The sequence below is a fragment of the Phascolarctos cinereus genome, unplaced genomic scaffold, assembly GCF_003287225.1.
Source record: "Phascolarctos cinereus isolate Bilbo 61053 unplaced genomic scaffold, phaCin_HiC Scaffold_9;HRSCAF=440, whole genome shotgun sequence".
Taxonomy (NCBI): domain Eukaryota; kingdom Metazoa; phylum Chordata; class Mammalia; order Diprotodontia; family Phascolarctidae; genus Phascolarctos; species Phascolarctos cinereus.
In genome coordinates, this window is record NW_027556402.1 from 204,608,816 (window position 1) to 204,632,900 (window position 24,085).

The 24,085-nt window shown below is 39.7% G+C and overlaps 1 protein-coding gene across 7 annotated transcripts in view; it reads right to left on the reverse strand.

The window, feature by feature from the left end:
• Positions 1 to 24,085, reverse strand: part of PCGF3 (polycomb group ring finger 3) — a 126,207-nt gene that overhangs the window by 84,317 nt on the left and 17,805 nt on the right. For 5 of the 7 annotated variants that reach the window (XM_021005281.2, XM_078148484.1, XM_078148482.1 and 2 more), the window contains exon 2: positions 6,158 to 6,248. The gene's annotated coding sequence lies outside the window, so the exon portion shown is untranslated. Of the gene's footprint in view, positions 1 to 2,914; positions 2,950 to 6,157; positions 6,249 to 24,085 lie in introns of all 7 variants that reach the window. The other 2 variants (XM_078148483.1, XM_078148481.1) reach the window with 1 other exon arrangement.

Sequence of the window (24,085 nt, forward strand, 5' to 3'; positions counted from 1 at the left end):
GAGAGAGAGAGAGAGAGAGAGAGAGAGAGAGAGAGAGAGAGAGAGAGAGAGAGAGAGAGAGAGAGAGAGAGAGAATGTGTGTGTGTGTGTGTGTGTGTTTTAAATCAGTCTGAAAGGTCATGGTCAACCATAATCTGGGTATGAGTCAGCAATGTTGAAAAAAAGCCAACATGATACTAAGACATATTAAAAGGAATCTGACAGACAAGTACAGGGTAATGATACTATCTTACACTCTGTTTCACAGGTACTTAATAGAGCTTTGTGTCCAGTTCATGTCACTGCATTTTAAAAAGGAGGCAAAGAAACCTGAAGAGGTTTCAGAAAACATTCTCTACCCCTTGGTAAACCACATCTCTACACTATCCTCCACTCTTAAATCCTTCTCCCTCTTATCCTAGCCCCTACTAACAAATACCAACCCTAGGTAACTCCCACCAACCGCCTTTTTTGGCCCTATTCAAGTGCAGCTGAACGGTGCTAGAGTAAATCATGAAACTGTGCCAACAGGGTCAACTACCAATTTATGTTATCTAATCTCAGCTGGTCTCTCACTATATTACTTTACTCCTCTCTAATCAATTTGCTATCCCAGTCTCCACTGTGACTATTTCAAACATTCACATTTTTCCTCAAGCCTCCCATGATAGTATCCTTGCACCTAGTACCTCACCTTATATTCCTCTGAAAAAATTAAGGCCGTTCCTAGTGAGTTCCCTGTCACCATCTCACATCACTCAAGTTATCTTTCCCAACTAACTCTTCTTTTAATCTCACTTAGATGAATGAAGAGGCAACCCTTCTCCTTGACCAGGCCAACACCTCTATACGGACCCTTGATTCCACTTTTCCAGTCAATCTTTTCTAGCAGACAGCCCCACTAGCACCCCTGCACACTCATCTCTAATCTCTCACTACCTACTAGTTGCTCCCTTGTTGCCTATAAACTTGACATCTCCCTCATTTAAAAAAAAAAAACAACCTTCGCTTCATCCCACAATCCCTGCTCTCATCCTTTATCCATGCTCCCCTTGTCTGCTAAATATTTGAAAAAGCAGTCATCCCTTAGTGCATCTACTGCCTGTCCTCTTCACTATTTTCTAAATCCTCTGCAATCTGGTTTCCAGCCTTCATAATTCAATTGAAACTGCTTTTGTCAAAGTTACCAACGCTCTCAATTGCCAAATCAAACGGCCTTTTCTCAATCCTCATGGTTCTTGACTTCTTACTTCCTGGCCACTGTCATATTATGCTGCCTAGTTTACACCATGACCATTATCATCATCTCCCTAATATAACAACCCTGGGCTCTAACCCAGTTGCCTCTGTTTTGATAGGTAAGCACGTGGTGCCCATCTGTACTTCCATCTGAACTTTCCTCTGTTCCCTCCATGCACTGTCTTAAAATGTCCCAAAGAACCTCTTTTGTTTGGTAAAGCCTCCTTCCTCCTCCCCCACTGAAGACAAAACAAAGATGAAAAACATGGTTTTTTCTGCATCTTGAATCCATCACCTCTGTGTCAGGAGATGGGCAATATGCTTCATCACATGTCCTCTGGAGACATGGCTGGTCAATGCATTGATTAAAATTCTCAAGTCAGTCAAAATTGTTTTTTCTTATAATGCTGTAATATAATATAAACAGGACTTCCTCAAGGAATTCTTCAACACTGTTCAAATACAGGAAAGATGATAACTTGTCAGAGATGTTTTAGAGAAAATTCATCTATCAGCTATGGAGTTGGTCTAGATTATAGATTCTTAACCTCTTTTATGTTACAGACCCCTTTAGGCAGTCTGGTGAAGCCAATACCCCTTTCACAGAATACTGTTTTCAAATGCATAAAACAAAATAAGGAATATAAGGGAAACCAGTTATACTGAAATAACTATTCAAATGCTTTTAAAAACCAAGTTCATGGACCCCAGGTTAAGACTCTATGGTCTAGACAGCAGCTTCTAACTCTAAAATTCTTTTTCAAAACAAAAATCTGATTCCAATGTCTCTTCACAGTGTTGAAGTTATCCTGGATTCTCTACCAGCAAAGGCTTTAAATAGACCTGAATAAAGACTGTGCCTCTATTTTAGGACCAACACAGATGAGTGCAAAGATACTTAGCAGCAAGTTGGACACTAGGTTGACTGCTTTTTTGGTCACAGAACCCACAAAACAAACAAACAAAAAAAAAGGACCATAGAGCTATATTACTGATGAACTTAATTTAACTTTTGACAACAAATGTGAGATCTTTAGCCAATCAATCAACAGTCACTTACTAAGCACTTGCTAGCACTACACACCACACTGGAGACAAAAACCAGACACTATCCTCAAGGACCTTAAATTCTATGAAAGGAGACAACATATACTATACAGATATTCAAATTATCTACAAAACAAATAGAAAGTAATTTTAGAGTTAAGACACTAATGGAGGGGTGTGTGTGTATGTCTATGTGTGAAAAGAAAGGTTCATTTAGCATGTGATGTTTAAGAGGAGCCCTGAAGGTCTAAGGAGCAAAAGTGAGCTAGGATTGAGCAATCCATGGGGACTGTATAAAGCATGGAGACAGTGTTAAAGGATCGCAGAGTATATGAAGGAGAGTCTTATTACCTGATAATCTTGCTAGAAATGAAACAAGAAGAAATAAACAAGTTGCAGCTAAATAGAAGGAAGGCTCCAAGGTTCTCTTTAGCAAAGCAAATAAACAAGTTGCTTGAGTAAGTTTTAACAAGCATCTTTTCAGGGGCCACTCGGTCATTCTCACCACTTTGCATGTGTATAACCAAACAAACATCCTTGAAGATAATTGTAGCTTCTACAGTAACACTGGCTTGAGAGAATGAAGAAACAGAAAAATTCTATAAATAACTCAATATGCATCTCTAAACCAACTCTACATTACACGTACCTTAATATTCAGTGACTTCAATGGAAAGGCAGGAACTGAGGATAGAAAAAAAAAAGGGAAAATAGGATGGAGACTGAAAGAGGCCAAAGACTTGTAGATTACTAAGAAGTCTCATGCCTACATATCTGAATACTTTATTCAAGAATCAGCATGATTAAGCATATACCCCAAAGAGATGGAAGAGGGAAAGGATCCATATGTATAAAATTATTTATAGCAGCACTTTCTGTTCTAGCAAAGAATTAAAAATGAAGTGGGTACCCATCAACAGGGGAATGGCTGAAGAGATTATGGTACATGAATCTAAGGGAATATTACTCCACTAAAAAAATAACAAAAAGGATAGATGAAATCTGAGAAAGCTTGTATAAGCTGATGCATACTGAAGTGAGCAGTCAGGAGAACTATTTACACAATGCCAACATGTAATAATCAACCATTCATCCAGGGAACTAATGATGAAGCATGCTACCCACCTCTTGATAGATACTGGACTCAAAATTCAGAATAACATATACACGGTAGGACACAACCAATGCAGGAATCATATTTGCTTGACTGTGATTATTTGTTACAGGGGGTTTTGGGGTTGGTTTGCTTTTAATCAAATCTGAAGAAGTGATACTATCTGGCCAGGAATCGTGGAACACCACAGTCTCCAAAGAATAAAACATTTGGGAAACATCTTTTTGATGACAGAAATGTCTTTTCTCTTTATGATACCCTCCTCAGGGCCTATTACAGTACTGGAATATAGCAGCCATTTAATCAGTACCTAAATTGGAGTATAATAACCTGAAAACAGGTACTACATTCCTGTTTCTTTGAAATCTGTTTATAGACGCTAGTGTATTATTATTCAAGATGTTTCCACATGACAGAAGTTGAGGAAATGTTTTGGTGAGTGACTAAACATTGTTAGTCATACACTACCAGGCTGCCACTTCTCCTTCCCACTAGTAGGGACACATGTCACTCTCAGGCCTCAAAACACCAGGTGGCAAACTATCTAGCACTTGCTCTTACCTCTTCCCCTAACTCTTGTGATATCAAATCCCAGATTTTTGATGAGAAAGTCTGCACTCTATAGCCCTCTTGTCCACTCTCTCAACCACACTAACCTCAATGTTGCCATCCTATGTTCATCTGATATCTGCCTACTCCTTCCACAGTGCTCTCTGGAACTCTCAGTCTAGATTTAAGAAACTTCCCCTCACTTTCAAGCTCTTCTTCTCATGATTTTCAGGCCCCAGTGAGATGAGGTACCTCCTGCATGAGGGCTTAGCTCAGGCCTTCCTTTCTAGTACTGATGGTACTTTTGCTCATATTCTTTGAATTATTATTCCAAGCTGGGAAGGCAAAATACTCCTTGCTTCTCAATGATGCTTCCAGACTCTCCCTCTGCCACCATCCCTCCTATTTTGAGGTTCCTAATATCTGTACTTATCACCCAATCTACATCCTACAGCTGATATTTACTGACTCAGGTACACTTTCCCTATTTTCTCAATAAATTCAATACCTGGCTCACAGCATTCATCTCCATTCCAATTCCTGCTCTTATACTGGGGGACTTCGACTTATCTACTAATGTTCCCACCAAAATCCTAATTTTCCAACTCCTCAATCTGCTCAACTCCAATGGACTCCCCTCCACTCTGCCTCAGCTTCATAAAGAGATGGTCACACCTTTGACCTTGCCAAGATCCACAGGTGTTCCACTTCACTGATCAAGAAATCTGAAAGTTCTTTGTGTCATTACAATCTCCCATCATTCCACTTCTCCTTGAGCCTCTCTATTCCCAAATTTATTCTTTGTCCTCACTGAATCTGCTATCTCTCACTTGTCTTTATTTTTTCAGGTCACCACCCTTTCTATGGTGAGCTTCTTCCCTTCCCAATCTTGACTACTTAGTGAACCAGTTCAGCTCTATCCTCTGCTCTCTCCTGCTTCTCCTATCTGTTTAACCATTCCTTCTCGGCCTCCTTTACTGATTCATCATCCACGATATGCACATTAACTGTGGTTGTATTCCAAGGTTCGGTCCTAGGCCCCATTCTCTCTCTTTACACTCTCTAGGGATCTCAAGTGCTCTTGGATTGAATTACCATCTTTTTGCCGATAATTCCCAGATCTATATATCTAGCCCTTACTTCTCTTCTGAGCTCAAGGCCTACATGACTAACCACTATTACAAAACTCAAACTGGATGTTCCACTGTCACCTCAGGATCAACATGTTCAAAACAGAACTCTCTTCTCTTCCTAAACCCACCCAGCTTCCAAACTTCCCTATAACTGGCCAAAATGTAACCACTCTTCCAACCAAGTTTCCAACCCTGCTTTCATCCTTCCTCTTCATTCCCACTCACTCTACATATCCAATCAGGTGGTGAATCTTGCTCTTTCCATCCCTAGGACATCTCTTGAATTCATATACTTACCCCCTCTCACATAGCCACCAACCTAGTTTAGGCCCTCGTTATCTCTTGCCTGGAGTAGTCTTCCCGCCTTCAAGCCTCTCTCCACTCCAATCCATCCTCCATGCAGCCACCAAAGGGATTTTCTTAAGATTCCCTGTATAACAAACTCCATATTGTCTTGTGGACCAAACAGAAACTCCTGTTCACCACTTTAAATCTCTTCACTGCCTGGCCCCCTATCTTTTTACACTTGACTCTCTTCTCCAAACTCTTCAATCCAGTCACACACGTCTACTCACTAAACTACACACATGACCTTTCCCATTTCCATGCTTTTGCTCTGACTGTACCCCATGCCTAGAATACATTCCCACTTCCCTTCTACCTCTTGGAATTCCTGGTTTCCCTTCAAGACTCAGCCAATGCACCACTTTCTTTTTTCCTGGTCTTCATTCCCTCTGCACCCTCAACTACCTTGTCTCATGGTGCCATTACTTCCTCTACACTTACATGTGTACATGTTGTCTCCCTCATTCAAATTAAAGTCCTTAAAGAAAAAGGCTGTCTCACTTGTGCACCTTTGTTTCCCCAGCGCATGAAGGCCTGTCAGACAGGAAGTGCTCAATAAACGCACATTGCCTGATTTAGCACTTACCTCCTTCTGACCGGAGCACGGTTTAGAGAAAGACGCACGGTTGGTGGCAACACTTCCATTATTATAAATGTGCTGAACTAGATTCTAGGTTCTTTGCCATGTACATACATCACATACTTCTAATTTGTAGAAGTTTAATGTTTTTAAAAAGGAAAATAAACTTACTTTAAAGACTAATCTTCATTTTACTTGTAAAAATACTGATGACAGTGTACCACTTTGCTCAGCCTTGTGATATCTTGTGCAGCTTCACAAGCTGAAAGAGATTAATTTAAGATTATAAATGACAGCATAACAAAAATATAATAGCATATCACAAACTACAAAAATATGTTCTCAAATCCTTGTATATATGGTTTCAAGTTATGAATAATTTTCCAGGTTAGAATAACCAAGATAGCAGTTGTCATATACACTTGATTTCACATGTCTATAAATCAGTCAACAAACATTTTATGCTTCATGTCTCCACCAATCTACTGTACTGTACTCACTTGAAGGCAGAGAATCTCAAAATTAGAAGGGTTATCAGAGGTCATCTAGCCCAATGTGCACCTGAAGAACTATATACCCTCTCTACCACATATCTACAACACATGATCACCCATTTGTGTAAAGGCCCATTGTGAGGGAGAATAAATGAATTGCACACCAAGGCAGCCCACCCACTTCACTTTGGGATAACACCTTCTTTACCTTAAGCCTAATTCCATTACTCCTAGTTCTGCCCACTGCAGGACAAGCAGAAGGAGTCGAGTTCCTTCTCCACATAATAGATCTCAAACCTGAAGACTGGGAGTTTGTAATCTATAAAGTAGTAGAAATGTCCCTAAAGAAACAAAGTTCAGAAGAATGAAGTCTTATACTAGACCAAATATATGTAGATGAGGTCCATGCTAGAAGGCAAATAAATGAGGGCACTGAGAAAGTCTTAATATATTTGAAGTAATGGAAAAAATCCAATGCTTGGGGGAAAAAAATCAGAGTTTATTACACAAAAAGCAAATGAAAAACTATCAATAACCAGCAACTCATGTCTACTTTCCCATCTCTACAAAATCTTTACGAGTAATCTACACACAAATTCAAGATACCCTTGATAAAGGATTTAAAGGTCTCAAAGAAGGAACAGGAAGATTTTTACAAACAATATTATACAGGAGTCCATATATTTACAGCTACACAATGACAAAAAGCCATTGAGAATACAAGATCCCATTGTGCTTACTGGCTATTTTTTTTTAAAGGCTCTCAAGGTATCTTTGGTGCATTTGTCAAAATCATACAAAATTCTTCCAAAGATGTAATCTTGAGACCTAAAATTGGGAGATGTACACTGCCAGAAGTATTTGCCACAGAGGGTAGCCCATATAGCCAAATGAAGAGGAGGTCCCCATAGAGAGCTGTTGCCCTGCTTGTAGATGACATCACACTTTTTCCACCTAGTCTCAGAACACAAGGAGGGACTCCTAAATGATATTCATAATTACTCAAGTGAGTTTGGCCTAACTGTGTATTCATGAAAGTCAAGTAGAAGAAAAATGCTTATAGCCTAAGCCAGAGAGGTCAAACTCATGGCCAAAGGACTGCCTAACCAGATTAAAATGTAATTGGGAAATGTTTAGCAAAATAAGTAAAAAATACAACACAGATGTTAATGTTGTGGTGCTTGTTGATTTTGTTTTATTGTAAGATTGTGTTTATTTGTTAAATTGTGATTTACTATTTGAGTTTGACACCGTTGGCCTAGACTATGATCGAGCTACTACGGTATTACAGAAGAATCTGCTCACATCTCTAATTTCTCTCTCATTTAGGTCACTCTCAGAATTACTAAGTTTGAATCTCTACCATTAGAAGGAATACCCACAGGGAGCCAATTCAATTCAACAAACATTTGGTGGCTATGTGCAAGGCACCGTACCAAATACATGAAAAAGTGTTCATCAAATGCTTACTCTGTGCAAAGAACTGTGTTAAGTACTGGACACAAAAAGAAAAACATGACAATCCCTGTATTCAAGGAGCTCACATTCTAATATAACACATGTAGGAGATTTCAGCTTAAAGTCAGATGGAATATACCCCATGGTTCTGGGGCTGCAGTAAAGCAGATGGTAATGGATCTTCTTTAATGCCATTACCACTTCTGATGCTGAACCATTTGACAGTGCCAGGGACATCAGTGTCAAGAATTTTTATTTTCTGGGTGTTCAGTACCTGTGGGTGCTTAGTAGACAAAAACCATAGTACCTGCAGAGGAAGTTGTGAAGTCACATCTCTAAAGGATGATGGCTTCCTTGGACAATAGCTACAGAAGCTAAGCCTTAAGCAGTGCTGGTGGTCTGGGTGGTGCTGCTGCTCCCAAAGCCCTTGGGTTTACCTGCCTGTTAGTAGCAGTTAGTGAGTAGTTGGTATTAGTGGGGATATTGGATTCCTTCCCCACAAAGGATGCTCTCCTCATCGGTGGCTAAAAGGTTGAAATTGGAGGCAAGGCCAGTGGTTTGGAGGGAAATGTGGTTCCCAGGGCTCTTGGGCTTATCTGCTCATCAATGGTCGTTGGTCAGCAGATGGTATATCACAATGTTGACTCACTTAATTTGGGGTCCATTAAAATGCCCACTTCTTTTCCTCATCAGCTGTCCAGCCACTTTTCCCATCCTACAGTTAGAAAGCTAATTTTCTTATACCTAAGTTTAAGGCTTTATTTACTAAGCAAAAGTATCAAAAAATGTACCTCATACTATGTTCTCATATTCTTCCACCTCTCTTTCCTGAGGCGCACTGCTGTAATTATCTGTTCTCCAGATAACATGGTTTTTTATTTACTTAAGAGTCTCACTTTATTTTACTGATAGTTTCATTTTCATTCCAACTTAAAAAGACTTCAAAAGAAGACGGAATAAAATTTTACTTTGTTATATTTGGCCCAGTGTTCTAGCCTATTGAGATGTTTTTGGTCCATGACGCTGTCATTCAACATATTCTCAATTCTTAGTTTTATGATCCCTGCAAATCTGAAAAAGCATGCTATCTCTTCTTGACATGTTTTGCAAGTTAATTGTTTTTTGATATCAGGTATCTTACATTTTTTTATTTTTTTAAAAAGTTTTATTAATGTGTTTTGTTTTTACATTAGAAACATTTACAGATTACCCCCACTCTGTAAGGTCTTTTAGTAACAAAGCAAAGCAATTAAGTAAAATTAACAATACGGTGGCTTCATCTGAATGTACATAAAATATTCCACATCTATGGCACCTCCATCTCTCTATTTTTATTTAGCAGAAATTCATTTTTACTCCTACCTACATGAACCATTAAAAAAAGAGGGAAGAAAAAACAAATTTCTTCTAACAAATATGCATAGTTAAGCAAAACAAGTTCCCCTACTGACTACGTGTGTGTGTGTGTGTGTGTGTGTGTGTGTGTATGTGTGTGTGTGTGTGTGTGTGTGTGTGAGATTCTGCACCCTAGATATTTCACCTCTTTGTCAGGAGGTGGATAGTATCTTTTCTCACTGATCCTCTGGAATCACGAATGGTCCCTCTACATAGATCAGAGATCTTACAGCTTTCAAAGTTGTCTTTATAGCACTGTTATCATATGAACTATTCTCCTAGTTCCTCTTGTTATTCTTCAGTTTATAAAAGTCCAGAATTATTTTTATAAGGTTGATGTTATAGTATCAAACGAGACAATATTTGTAAAGCACTTAAGCACAGTGCCTAGAACGTAATAGGTGCCATGTAAACGTAGCTATTATTATTAACAGTACTAGTAGAAGTTGTTCTCCTGGTTCTGCTCACTTCACTTACTTCATCATTCCATACAAGTTTTTCTTTCCATGTCTCTTTGAAATCATCTATTTCCTCAATTACAATGCAAGAGTATTCCACCACAATCGTAAAATACAACTTATTCAGCCATTCCTCAACTGATGGGTCTCTCTTAAGTTTCCAGTTTTTGCCACCACAAAAAGAGCTACAATATTTATTTTTATACAACAGGACATTGTTCTATGTGATCTCTTCTGAGTATAGGACGACCAGTGGTAGAGCTGCCCTACCAGGTAGGGCCTGCACTGTTTCATAACTTTTTGCATATAATTCCAAATTGCTTTCCAGAATGGTTGCACCCTTTCACAAGTCTTCCAACGATGTATCAATATACCTGCTTTCCCACAGCCCTTCCAACATTTGTTATTTTCCTTTTCTGGTCATCTTCGCCACTCTGGTGGGTGTGAGGTAGAATCTCAGAACTGCTTTCATTGACATTTCTCTAATTAATAGTAAGTTGGAACTTTTTTTAAAAAAATGTGGCTATAGGGGCAGCTAGGTGGCACAGTGGATACAGCACCGGCCCTGAAGTCAGGAGGACCTGAGTTCAAATCCGGCCTCAGACCAAACACTTGACACTAGCTGTGTGACCCTGGGCAAGTCACTTAACCCCAATTGCCTAAAAGTAAAAAAAAAAAGTATGGCTATACATGGGCTGGGTTTTTACACATTAAAAACTTCTTCATCATATCCTTAGGCTATTTATTAACTGGGAAATGGTGCTTTTTCTTATAAATTTGAATCATTTCCTTACATATCTTTGCCTTCTTTTTGCTCCTTGAAGAGGACACTCCATCTCTGGACTCGTGCCTGAAATGTATCCTCCCTCCCTCCTTCCCTTGGCTCCCCTTCCGTACTTGACTCAAACCTTACCTTCTGAAAGGGACTTTCCCAGTTTCCTCCACTGCTAGTGCTCACCCTCTGAGATTACCTCCCAATTTACACCGTATATATCAAATATGCATAGTTGCTTGCATGTTCTTTCCCACTAGAATCCTTGGGGACAGGGTCCGTGTTTTTGCACGGTGCCTCTCACATAGTAAGCTTTTGATAAATGTTTGTTGATTTACTGATCTCTGCTGCTTATCACGTGGGATCCTTTTTCCATGTTCTTCCACAAATATGCCACAGGGGATCCACTGAAAGCACTGAAATTACTTGGGATCTTTTTCCTCATATTTCTTTCATATCAATAGAGCATTGGAAACAGACCGTCCATTGATTATATCTTTCTTTAGCTTCAGGTTCATTCCACTATGTGCCTTTCCATATCTCTGCTTAGTACTTCTGTTCCTATAAATGTCAGGAGAATACGAGAAAGGCTTCTAGCAAATTGGGTAGACTATGGTGAGTTTATGAGAAGACATGGCTAGGAATCACACAGGATAAGAAGGTATGGATAAGTTGTCATCTGTATTTCTGGAGATAATACCCTCATCGATAAGATCCTGTGGAGCACTAGTATTTGCAGTCAGGAAGATCTAGGTTCAAATTCTATGACACAAGTTCTGTGACAATGGACAAGAATCCTCTCTGTGCACTAGAGAGAATTTCCACACTGGAAATTCCCTATACCAATGAAATCACAGGTTCTCTTTCATCTCTCCAAAATAAAATAAAATAAAATAATTAAATGAAATAAAATGTTAAAAGAAACATGTCATTCCCCTATTCAAGAAGCTTCAGTGGCTTCCTATTGGCTCTGTAGGAAAAGTACACTCTTCTGTTTGACATTTAAAGCCTTTTACAGTCTGGTTCCAACCAAGCTTTCCCAGCTAATTTCAAACTATTCTTTCTTGCAGCACTGTACATTAGCACATTCCTTACTGCCTGGAAGGTCCTTCCTCCCATTTGGGAACCCTTAATGTCTTCAAGGTTCAATTCAGGTGGTACCTCCTCCAGGGAAGCCTTTCTCAATCCTTCCTCAGTGCCATCACTCAGGAGTTAGTGTTCTTTTTCCTGTCAAATGACTCTGAACTTACTTATTTGTACATGTATCTTCTCTTCTACCACATAGAATGGCAAGCTCTTTGAGGAAAGGGAATGTTTTTCTTTTGCCTTTGATTCTCCAGTGCCTATTGGAGGGTCTTGTGTAGAGTAAGCACTTACTGAGAAACCGTATGAGGTAGGTGTCACTTCCCACCATTTACAGAGGAAGAAAATGTGGCTTGGAAGGACTTGCTTATAGTCCCACAGCTAGTAAGTTTCAAGGGCAGTTATTTTTTAAATTTTGTTTTAATTTATTAAATAAGGCAGCATTTCTAAAACACAGTACAATAAAAAAGACTGCATATGAAACTGCATTATCTACTATGTACAACTTGTTATTTCTTTCAACTATACAACACAATTATGTGAATTTCTTTTTTTTTTCTTCCCTCTGCACATCCCCCAGTTCTTTCTCTGGATGCAGACAGCAGTTTTCCTCAAGATCCCACAACAACAGCAATAGCTAATAGTTATATAGAACTTACTGTGTGCCAGACATGATGCTGGGCTGGGTACTTTACAGATATTATCTCATTTGAACCTCACAACAATCCTGGGAAGTATAAACCGTTATTATTCCCATTTTATAGATGAGGAAACTGAGGCAGACAGCTTGAGTGACTTGCCCAAGGTCACATAGCTAGTAAATGTCTGAGGCCAGATTAACTCCTGACTCCAGGTCCAGTGTTCTACCCATTGTGCCATTTAGCTGCTAATTAATAAACAACACAGCCCAGACCTGTACTCAAATCTGCTGCCTTCAGGCTCCAGGATATTTTAGCTAACCCCTTTTACCTTCATATCTCGTTGGTAAATATTCAAACTCAGTGCCCTGGTCTGTCGTTCATCCTAAGGAAATCCAGGGGAGTAACGAGGCAGATTAAAGGATGGATACTATACCAGGGCAAGGCAAGGATACAGAAACTATGCCATTTGTAAATACAACTACAACCCTCCCCATCATCACCCCTGGAATTGGCCCCTCCTTGAGACTTCTTAAACTCAGGAACTATGTTCTCTATGTCACCCACACCCCAGATGCCCTTTTCCCACAAAGGGCACCAGCTGAGGAATCACATGAACTGGGTTCAGCCACACGAAAACCTGACCCCAAAAGGAGAGGATTAGATTTTTCTCACATTTTCTGGCTTATAATGTCTCCACCCTGGAGTCCCAAGAAGAATCCCTTAAACAGGTCTTAAATAGGGCTCACTAATCTATCATCTACCCAAAAGGCTCAACAAGGTCCCATCTTGAAAAATTACTCAGTATACAAGCAGATATGAGATATAGAGCAGCTATTCCAACACACACAAAAAAGGCTTAAAACACAAAACACTCATGTACACACTGATGAACACTTAAAACATAAAAACAGTAATCTATAACAAAGGACACTCAAAGGACTCATAGAAAGCTCTATCATATTCTTCTGGAAGGTGAAGAGGACTTCGGAAAATGTCCAACAGATGGTACTTTCACCTAAATCTGAACTAGCCAGCCAGAAACTCACTCAAGGATCATATTGTCTGGCTAGCCAGGTATGTCCATCATCTTCCCCTCCAGGAAGGGCACACCCTTCAGAGTTGCAGGAATCACTTGCCGTTGGGCAGTACCCAAACCTCCAGATCAATTCAGCTCATGAAGTAGCTGATCAGTTACCTGGGATCAGAAAAAGAAACGTGAAGGAGAAGAGATCGCCATGGATTTAAAATCTAGTCTCAGGCTCTTCTAGGCAGTCAATCAGTCAAATTAACATTTATTAAGTGCCTACTATATATGGGACACCCTGTTAAGCTTTAGGGATACAAAAGAGGAAAAGATCTTTGCCTTCAAGTTGATCACAGTCTAATGGGGGAGAAAATAAGCAAACAAATATGTACAAATAAGCTACAGACAAGATAAATAGGAAGTACATGAGAGAGGGAAGGCACTAAAATTAAGAGAGGCTGGGAAAGACTTCCTGCACAAGACAGGAGTTTCGTTAGCCCTTAAAGCAAGCCGGGGAGTCAGTAGTTGGAACAGTGGGAGAGCATGCCAGGCACAGAGAAAAGTGCCCAGAGCCAAGAGATGGAGGTCTTCTCTTCCTCTCCCTGGAAAGATAAAGGAGAGCTCCCAGAGTCTTCAAAACAAGGAAAAGAAAAAAGAAACAGACTGTGATTTCTTGTTTTAAGCATGTGAGGGTGGGGTTGGGGGTAGAGACAGCTACCATTAAACGCAAATAGGGTGTGTGTGTGTGTGTGTGTGTGTGTGTGTGGGTGTGTGTAAAACTATTCTATACATACTTCTATTTATCAATTCTTTCTCTGGGTGCAGATAGCATCTTTCTTCATATGTCCTTTATAGTTAATTTGGGCATTTATAATAGTCAAAATAACTTATTTGCTCAAAGCCGTTCTTAAAACAATATTGCTGTTATTGTATATAATGTTCTCTTGATTCTGCTCATTTTGCTCTTCATTATTTTGTGCAAGTCTTTCCATATTTTTCTAAAATCACTGAGCTCACCATTTTTTATAGCACAGCAGTGTTCCATCACAATCACATACCATACCTCTTTCAGCCATTCCAACTGACTGGCATCCCTGCAATTTTTAATTCTTTGCCACCACAAAGAGAAATGCTATAAACATTTGAGAACTTACAAGTTCTTTTCCTTTTTCCCCAGTTATCTTCTGAAACAGAACAAGTATAAGTATTGCTGGGTCAAAGGGCATAGGTAGTTTAATAACTCTGGCCATAATTCCAGACTGCTCTCCAAAATGGCTGGATCAGTTCACAATTCCACCAACAATAAATATGCCCCGATTTTTATTGAAACCTAAGCTGTCCAGACTCCCCAGTCTAGCATGTTTATCTACAACACCATGCTGCCTGGCAGTAAAGATTCTCACATAATAGTGTCCCTATAGCTCACACCCAAATTTCCTGCTCCCTTAATTCCCATGATCCAAGCTAACAATCGCAGGCAAAAGTCTTATTTGTGTCCCCCCCTTCTCTCTTCTGACACTGCCACCACCTTGGTCAAGCTCTCATCCTGGACTATTGCTGTAGCCTGCCAGTAAGTCTGCCTGACTCAAGTCTCTCCCCACTCCAGGCCATCTTCCATGTGGTCACCACAGTGATTTTCCTAAAACATAGGTCTGATTATATCACCCCCTAATCAGTAAACTCCAATGATTTCCTATTGCCTCCAGGATTAAATATAAAATCCTCTGTTTGGCATTCAAGGCCTGTTACAACCCAGCCCCCAACCTTTCCAGTCTTGTTACACCTTATGCCTCCAACATACTCTTCAATTCAGTGACACTGGACTCCTTTCTGTTCCACAAACAAGCAATCCATCTCTCGACTCCTGGGCATTTTCTCTAGCTGTCATTCATGGCTGCAATGCTCTCCCAAGCTTTCCTTGCTTCCTTCAAGTCCCAACTAAAATCCCACTTTCTACGAGGAAGCCTTTCCCAATCTCTCTCAATTCTAGTGCCTTCTCTCCAACACAGTGATGCCATTTTGGTCCTTTTCAAGGACAAAGGACAAAAATCAAGCCTTCTCTCCACTAATTATCTCCTATTTATCCTGTATATAGCTTGTCTGTACACATCTGTTTGCCTGATGATTTCCTCACTGGATTGTGAGCTCCACATGAGCCGGGTCGACTTTTGCCTTTCTTTGTATCAAAGGTGCTAAGTAAATGCTTATTGACTGACTGCTCTTCCTGATTCTCCTCCCATTTATCAGGTTCATGGGATTAAGAGCACAAACCTTACTTTCTGTTTACCACTTCCCTTTACCTCATACTTTCTTGATCATCTCTACCACCAATCCATTTAGTTCAATTTTATAAATATTTATTAGACATCTAACAAGTCCAAGGCACTGTGTTGAGCACTGGAAAAAAAAAACAAGAAACCTTTTCTGTTCTCAAGGAGCTTCCATTCTAAAATGAAGTGGTGGTATATAACATATATAGAGATAAATACCACATAATTGGAGATGGAAAGAGCCTTACCAAGTAGAGGGAGGTTGAGAGGGGATCAAGGAAGGGAAGGTTCACAGAGTGTACCTGAAATGAGGGCTCCACTACAAGCAGAATGAGGAAGAAATTCTACAGATGAAGTCTGGCAGGTGTGAATGACTTGTTGAGTTAGGAGAATAGCTAGGAGCTCCATTTTCCAGAATATAGTAGCTATGAAGGGATGTAACTTGAAATAAGGCTTGAAAAAGATAGGTTGGAACCGGATTTTGAAGATCTTAAAATATCGTACATTCAGCCTGACATTTAATCACAAAGACTATAGGAATCCACCGAAGGCTTTTGAATAAGGGAATGACACTCAAGTAAACTCAATAAACATTTATTAAATGTGTTAGGTACTGAATAAAGTAATAATCTAGGCAAGAGATGAGTAAGTACCTATTGAGTGGGGATTAATTATGGAAAAAAATGTAGAGATAGACTCAAGACTTGTTAACTGCTTGGAGCTGGAATGATGCTAAGTTTATGAAACTGAGTGACTTATAAAATGGAGATGCTCTCAAATAGGTAAAGTTTAGAGGAGATTTAGGTCCCAAGTTGGATAGCTGTGCTTTGGCCCTCTTTCTGAAATGCCAGTGGAACAGTTAAGTGGGGATGTTAATCAGTCTCTTGATACTGAGAAGTAACTAGGGCCAGATATATAGATCTGGGAGGCATCTAGATAGATGCTGACATTTGTACACATGAAAACAAATGAAATCATCAAAAGTAGACAGAATTCAAGACCGAAGTTTGGGGAACATTCACGGTACAAAAAAAGAAGTCTGAGAACAAGAGGTAAGGGGCAGCTAGGTGGCACGGTGAATAGAGCACTGGCCCTGGATTCGGAGTTCAAATTCAGCCTCAGACACATAACACTTACTAGCTGTGGGACCCTGGGCAAGTCACTTAACCCTACTGCCTAGCCAAAAAAAAAAGAATGAGAGGTAAGAGAGATAAAAAGTATTATCAGGTCACAGATTTTAGAACTGAAGGGATCCAACCCTCTCGTTTTACAAATGAGGAAACAGGTCCAGAAATTGTAATTTACCTAAAGTCACACAAAAAGTAAGAAAGGAAGGGTCTAACCTAAATCCAGGATCTATGATTCCAAATCCTATAATTTTTCAGGGGCAATTTCCTTTTAACCTGAAGTCAATAGTTTCCAAGAAGCCAGGAGAAGAGAGAACATCCAGGAATAGGACATGACACACAGAGCTGGAAACTGCAGAGAAGTTGAGGAGGACAACAAGGGGAAAGTGCCCATCTCCGAATTCTATGTATTCCCTAAACTTAAACTGTTCCTTGGCCCTCTCCTTATTTTTCTCCATTTTCCTCTGGACAATCTTGCCTATTTCTATGGCTGCCGTTATTTACTTGGCATGGCCAAGTGATGATGGACTGATAAGCCTATCCTTGCTGTCCTTGAGAGGCAAAGTGGTACAGGGAAAAGATCACTGACACTGGAGTTAGAAGACCTGAGTGGCAGTGTGTTGTCACTTGGATAAAGGCATAGACAATATACTCTTCAAATGCACCCATGACACAAACCTTGGAGAGATGGGTAATACAATGGATGACAGAAACCAAAAGGATCTTGAAAGGCTAAAGCATTCAGTTGAATCTAATAAGATAAAATTCAGTAGGGATAAATGTAAAGTCTTGCATTTAGGTACAAACAAGTATCATGTAGAGGAGGCATGAGTAGACAGCAGTTCTGAAAAAAGATCTGGGGTTTTTAGACCTGTTAAGATTAATGAGTCAGCAGTATGATGAGGCAGTCAAAAAAGCTAACACAATCTTAGGCTGCTTTAAGAGCTTAAGGAATAGGAAGGTAATAGCTTCACCATATTCTGCCCTCAAGACACCTCATCTGGAATATCTGCGTTCAGTTCTGGATACCACAGTTTAAGCCAGTGTCAAGAGGAAGACAACTACAATGATGAAGCATCTTGACATGACAGGAGAATTTAATGATGACTTTCAGGGTCAATTCCAGCATTAAATTTTGTCAATTGGATCAATCAACATGCATTTATTAATTACATATGTGCCAGGCATTCGGCTAAGTGCTGGGGATACAAACAACAACAGGCCCAGTGCTCAAGAAGCTTACATTCTAATGGGGGAGACAACATATCTAAATCAGTTAAGGAGTTAGGCATGTTTAACCTGGAGAACAAAAAGATTCAAGGGACATGATAGCTGTCTCCAAATATTTTGAATGCCTGTTATGTGGAGAGGGAAGTAATTTAATTTGTTTGACCCCAGAGGGCCACACCAAGATCAATATGTGGAAGTTGCAAGGTGGCCAAGTTAAGCTTGATGAGGAAATGATTCTTAAGAATTCAAAGTATTCAAAAACAAAATAGCCTGCCTTGAGAAGCAGCAAGTGACCCCAGCTAGGAGGTCTTTAAGCAGAGGCTATAATATTCTGTTTGTGTATGGTTTGGCTGCTGAGCTCCCTTCCAATTCTCAAATTCTGTAACTGTTTTGTGATAGTGATATCAGGAAAATCTGGTTTCGAATCCTTCCTCTGACATTCGGTAGCTGTGTGACTTGAGGGCAGGGCATTTAACCTCCCAGTTCCCATTTAAATCCCAATTCCAACAAAAGGCAAGTCACTTAACCTCTTTAAACCCCAATTTTTCATCTGTAAAATGAGGATATTGGACTAAACAGCCTCTCAGGCCTCTTCTAGCACTGCCATAATCCTGTGACCTATGTTCAAATCTCACTTCTCTGACACCTACTGCATGGGCAACATTGGACAAATCATTTAACCTCTTTGGGCCTCAGTTTCTTCATTTACAGATGGGGAAGTTAAACTAGATGACTTTTAGGGTCAATTCCAGCACTAAATTTTGACAATTGGATCAATCAACATGCACTTATTAATTACACGTGCCAGGCATTCTGCTAACTGCTGGGGATAAAAGCACAAACAGGCCCAGTGCTCAAGAAGCTTACATTCTAATGGGGGAGACAACATATCTAAATCAGAACATACAAGGTAAAACATACAAGGAGATGAAAGTAGGTAATCTTAGAGTGGATGGACTAGTATCTAGAACAGGGGTGGGGAAACTGCAGCCTCGAGGTCACATGTGAAGTTCTGTGAAGTCTAGATTCAATGAAAGGGCTGCACTTGAGGACCTAAAGGGCCATACATGGCCTCAAGGCCACAGGTCCCCCATCCCTGGGTTAGAGGGACCAGGAAGGTCTCCTGGAAGAGGATGTTCTTCAGGCCTAACCTTAAGGGAGTCAAGTGTTCTAAGAATCAGAGGATGGAAGGGGAGCATTCCAGATATAAGCAACAGTCAGTGCAAGGGCATGATGATAGGAGATGGAAAAACATGTATGAAGCCCAGCAAAATGGCCAGTGTGGCTAGATTCCAAGACTATGTGGAAGGGGGGATTCAAGTATAAGAAGTCTGGAGAAGCATGAAGGAGCTAGATTGAGAAATGTTTTAAATGCCAAAGGCCTTTACATTTGATCTTGGAGCCACTGGAATTTATTGAGCAGTGGGGTGACATGGTCAGACCTACGCATTAGGAAAAACACTTTGTGAGAAGGACCAGAACATTGTACATATACAGTAACAGCAACACTGTTACAATGATCGACTGTAAAAGACAATGAGCCACGACACTTTAGAACCTATCGTGAAAAGCGCTATCCACCTCTTATCTCTATATATTCCACAAATTTATTATAACCTCCTGTTCCCATTGCACTGACTGAAATTCTTGATCCTTTCCCAGTCTTCTTGCAGTGTGGAAAACCTGGCTCTGCTCAAATAATACTGAATCTCCCTCATCACCTTCTCCAGTGTTGCTCTTCTTATGTTCCTAAACACTGTGCCAAGAAGAGCAGTAGAAGCACCCCTCACTCCTACCTGTGATAAAAGGAGAGGATTTTTGCCTTAGCAGACACTGACTTGGTAAGCACAGGAATGAGGAGTCCCAGACCTTAGTGTTTTGCATGTGGTAGAAAGGGAAGCAGTAGATAATAGGGTACCCACTCACCTGGTCCTGTGATGACTGAACATTACACTTCATAAGGATGTCTTAAGAGTCCTGAATACCTAGAAGCAATGCCCCCTACAAAAGCACTTTGCCTTATGCATAACTGAGGTTTAGTGTCTTCTTCAGAAGAGGTTCTTTGCTGCCTCAGACACCTAGAAGCTGAGCCTTGAGTTATCTTATAGTATACTTTGGCATTTTGCCCTGAATGTCCCAAGGCTACAAGGCCTGAAATGGATGAGAGATCTCTCTGGAACTATTACTTAATCAAAATTACTGTGGCCAAAAAGAAAATTTGTCACTCTGCAACCAACTTGGTGATAAGCCCCACCTTACATAGACTGATCCTCTCATGACAGGCAGACAGTCCAATATAAGGCAAAAGTCCTTCCAGAATCCTGGATAACCAGGCACTGGATAAAAGTTCAGTGGAAGAAAATATAAATTATAAATTTATATTGGGTACAGATAGTGAGTTTACCAGTGATGGCACATAGTTGGCTCTTAATAAATGCTAATTAATTTTAAGTTATTACATTTTTTTTAAATCAAGATAGAAATAATTTGGATTTTGAGGTTTTATTTGGAGATTCATACAAATTCTACTTGATTATTTATATTTGTTGAGAATGATAATAGGATTATTGCTTTAGGCCTTTGAGTTGAGTCAAACTCCTTTTTAAAATGAGGAAATAGAGCCTCTGGGAGGTTGTGACATGCCACAAATCACACAGGAAGTAACAAAGCCCAGAATATAAACTCAATTAGGTCTTAATGTTTCTGAAACCTATCTATGCTCTTTCCACTAACATTACACTTCATAAAAATAATAGTAATTTAAAAAAAAATCCACTTAAAGAATGATCCTCTTTAAAAAAAAAATACTTTATTTTTTTCAAGGGCTTTATTTTTGTATGCCTAAACTGACAGAGAAACAATAGGACTGATCATGTCTGTTATTACTTCATGTTATCTCCAGAAGCATCCTTAGTATGAGTACTGGAGTTGAACATTTCTGATGCTGAATGTGATCTTTTAGACTTATTGCTGATTAACTTCATTGGATAGGTAATTAAATTTAACAATTTTAAATCTATAAATGTCTCAGGCAACTAAAGAGATCAGGTCCATAATTCAGCCTGTGCTTACTCATTTATATGACTAGTTTGGATTTCGACCTGGAATGCAGGATTGGTAATATTAATAACAAAATGAACAAAAATCCTATGACCAATGGATAGAGAAAGAGCTTTTGACAAAATACAACATCCAATTATATTAAAAGCACTAGAAAGCATAGGAATAAATGGTCCTCTCCTTTAAATGATAAAGAGCACATATCTAAAATCAAAAGCTACCATTACATAGGGCATCCCAAAAGTCTTAGGGCAATTTAAAGCTATTTAAAATAGGGGCATTATGTAATAATGGGATAACTAGGTGGCACAGCAGATATAGTACCAGAGTCTGGAGTCAGGAAAACTCATCTTCCTGAGTTCAAATCTGGCCTCTGACACTTACTAGCTGGGTGATCCTGGGCAAGTCACTTAACCCTGTTTGCCTCAGTTTCCTCATCTCCAAAATGAGCTGGAGAAGGAAATGGCAAACTGCTCCAGTATCTCTGCCAAGAAAACCCCAAATGGGGTCATGAAGAGTTGGACATGACTGAAACAACTGACCAAAAAATATGTAATAAATCAGAATCCTTTCCAATAAAATCAGGAGGGAAACAAGTGAAAACACTGTCACAACTTCCATTTAACATAATACTAGAAAATGTCTATAGCACTGAAGATAGGAAAAAAATTGAGGGAATAAGCATTAGGTAAAGAAAAAGGAAAATTATCATTTTTTGGAGATAATGATAGTGTGCTTAACTACCTACAGAGTCAACTAAAAGTTAACTGAAACAATAATTCAGCAAACTTATATATAAAATAAATCCACACAAATTGTTAGCATTTCTATATAATGTTCTTCACAGGGTGTCCCAAAAGTCTTACTGCAATTTTTTAATGCTTTAATAGTTTAAAATGTCATAGCTAAATAGCTTTAAGAAGCCCTTAACATTTAATAGCTTAGAACTGCACTAAGACTTGGGTTACCTTCTGTAAAATTAATAAAATCCCGTAGGAAAAGCTAGAAAGAGAAATTACATCTAAAATAACTCCAGAAGGTATAAAATACCTGGAAGTCTATCTACCTGGATACACATAACAACCAAATAAATTCAACTAGAGATCACTGTGTATAGTCAATAAACATTTATTAAGACCTACAGTGCCAGGCCCTGTGCTAAGCTCTGAGGATACAAAGAAAGATAAAGGAAAGTTCCAGTTCTCAAGAAACTCTCAATATAATGGGAAGTTCAGTCTTGTCCAACTCTTGTGACCCCATTTGGGGTTTTCCTGGCAAAGATACTGGAGTTGTTTGCCATTTCCTTCCCCAGATCATTTTCAAGATGAGGAAACTGAGGCAAACAGGACAGGGTTAAGTTACTTGCCCAGGATCACTCAGCTAGTAAGTGTCTGAGATCTGATTTGAATTCCTGAAGATAGGTTTTCCTGTTTTCAAGCCCAAGGAAGAGACAACATAAAAACAACTATAAACAAATAAGACACACAGGATAAACTGGAGATAAACAATAGAGGGGAAGTCTAAAGGAGGGGAAGCACTCCAGGCATGGTAGAGTCTGTGAAAATGCTGGAGTGTCTTGTTTCAAAGAACTGCAAGGGGGAAAATGTCAATGGAATGCAAAAAGGGGTGGGGGTACACTTGGAAGACTGAAAAGGGGAGGTGGGGACGAGATGGGTCATGAAAAGCTTTAAATATCAGAGGATTTTAATGTGATCCAGGTGGTTGTGATAGGGAATTGCTTGAGTTTACTGAGTAGAAGAGTGGTACTTGATCAGACTGGTACTTGAGGAAGATTACCTTGTCAGCTGAGTAAAGGATGGTCTGGAGTAGAGAGAAACTTTAGGCAGACATACCAACCAGCAGGTTATTGCAGTAATCTACGTATGAGGTGATAAGAGCCTGTACCAGAACAGTGTCAGAAGAGAAGGGTGGGCAATGATGAAAGGAAGGTTATGATATTAGGATGGTAAAATCAATAGTCCTTGATAACAGATTGGCTATGAGAGGTAAGAGAGTATGAATCAAGGATGACACCTACGTTTTGAGTCCGAGTGACTGGCATGATGGTGATACCCTCAATAATATATGAAAAGGGCTGGAAGAAAAAATGAGTTCAGTTTTGGACGTGTTGAGTTTAAGATGCCTACAGGACATTCAGTTTGAGATGGCAGTTGGAGATGTGAGATTGGAAGGCAGGGCTGGAAAAGCAGATCTGAGAATCATCTGCATAAAAATGATAAATGAATATCTGGGATGAGAGACCCTCAAGTGAAACAATAGAGGAGGAGAAAAGAAGAGGGCCAAGGAGAGAGCCCTGAGGAATATCTATGATTAGCAGGTGTGACCTGGATGAAGATTCAGCAAAGGAAATAGAGAAGGATTGACTGGATAAGTAGAAGGTGAACCAAGAGAGAGTAGAGTCATGAAAACCTACAGAGTATCAAGGAGAGTGATCAATAGTGCCTACAGCCTCAGAAAAATCAAGAAGGATAAGGATTGAGAAAAAGCCATAGACTTGGCAATTAAATCGTTAGTAATGCTGGAGACAACAGGTTTGGTTGAATGATGCTGTGGGAAGCCAGACTGCAAAGAGTTAAGAAAAGTGAGAAGAAAGGAAAGTAGAGAGCCTTCTTAAGGAGTTTAGCCACAAAAGGGAGGAGAAGTAGAGGATGACAGTTACTGGGAATGGATGGATCAAGTTAGGGTTTTTTGAGGAATGGTGAGATATGAGCATGTTTATAGGGAATAGGGAAGCAACCAGTATACAAGGAAAGACAGAAGATCAGCAAGAAAGGGGACCACTGCTGGAGAAGACAAAATGAAACAGTACTACATGTGAAAGGGTTTGTCCTGGCAAAAAGGCCACTTCATTATGTGAAACAGAAGTGAAGGAGGAGACAGGAGCAGAATGCATCTGGGTGATGTGAAATGCAGAGGAGAGGAGAAAAGGGAACTTCTCAGTTAAATGGCCTCGGTTTTGGGGGGTTTTTTTGTTTGTTTTTTTCAGTAAAATAAAAGGCAAGCAGAGAGAAACAGGGGAGGGGCAACCATGGGAGGTTTAAGAAGGGATGAAAAGTTTCAAAAGAG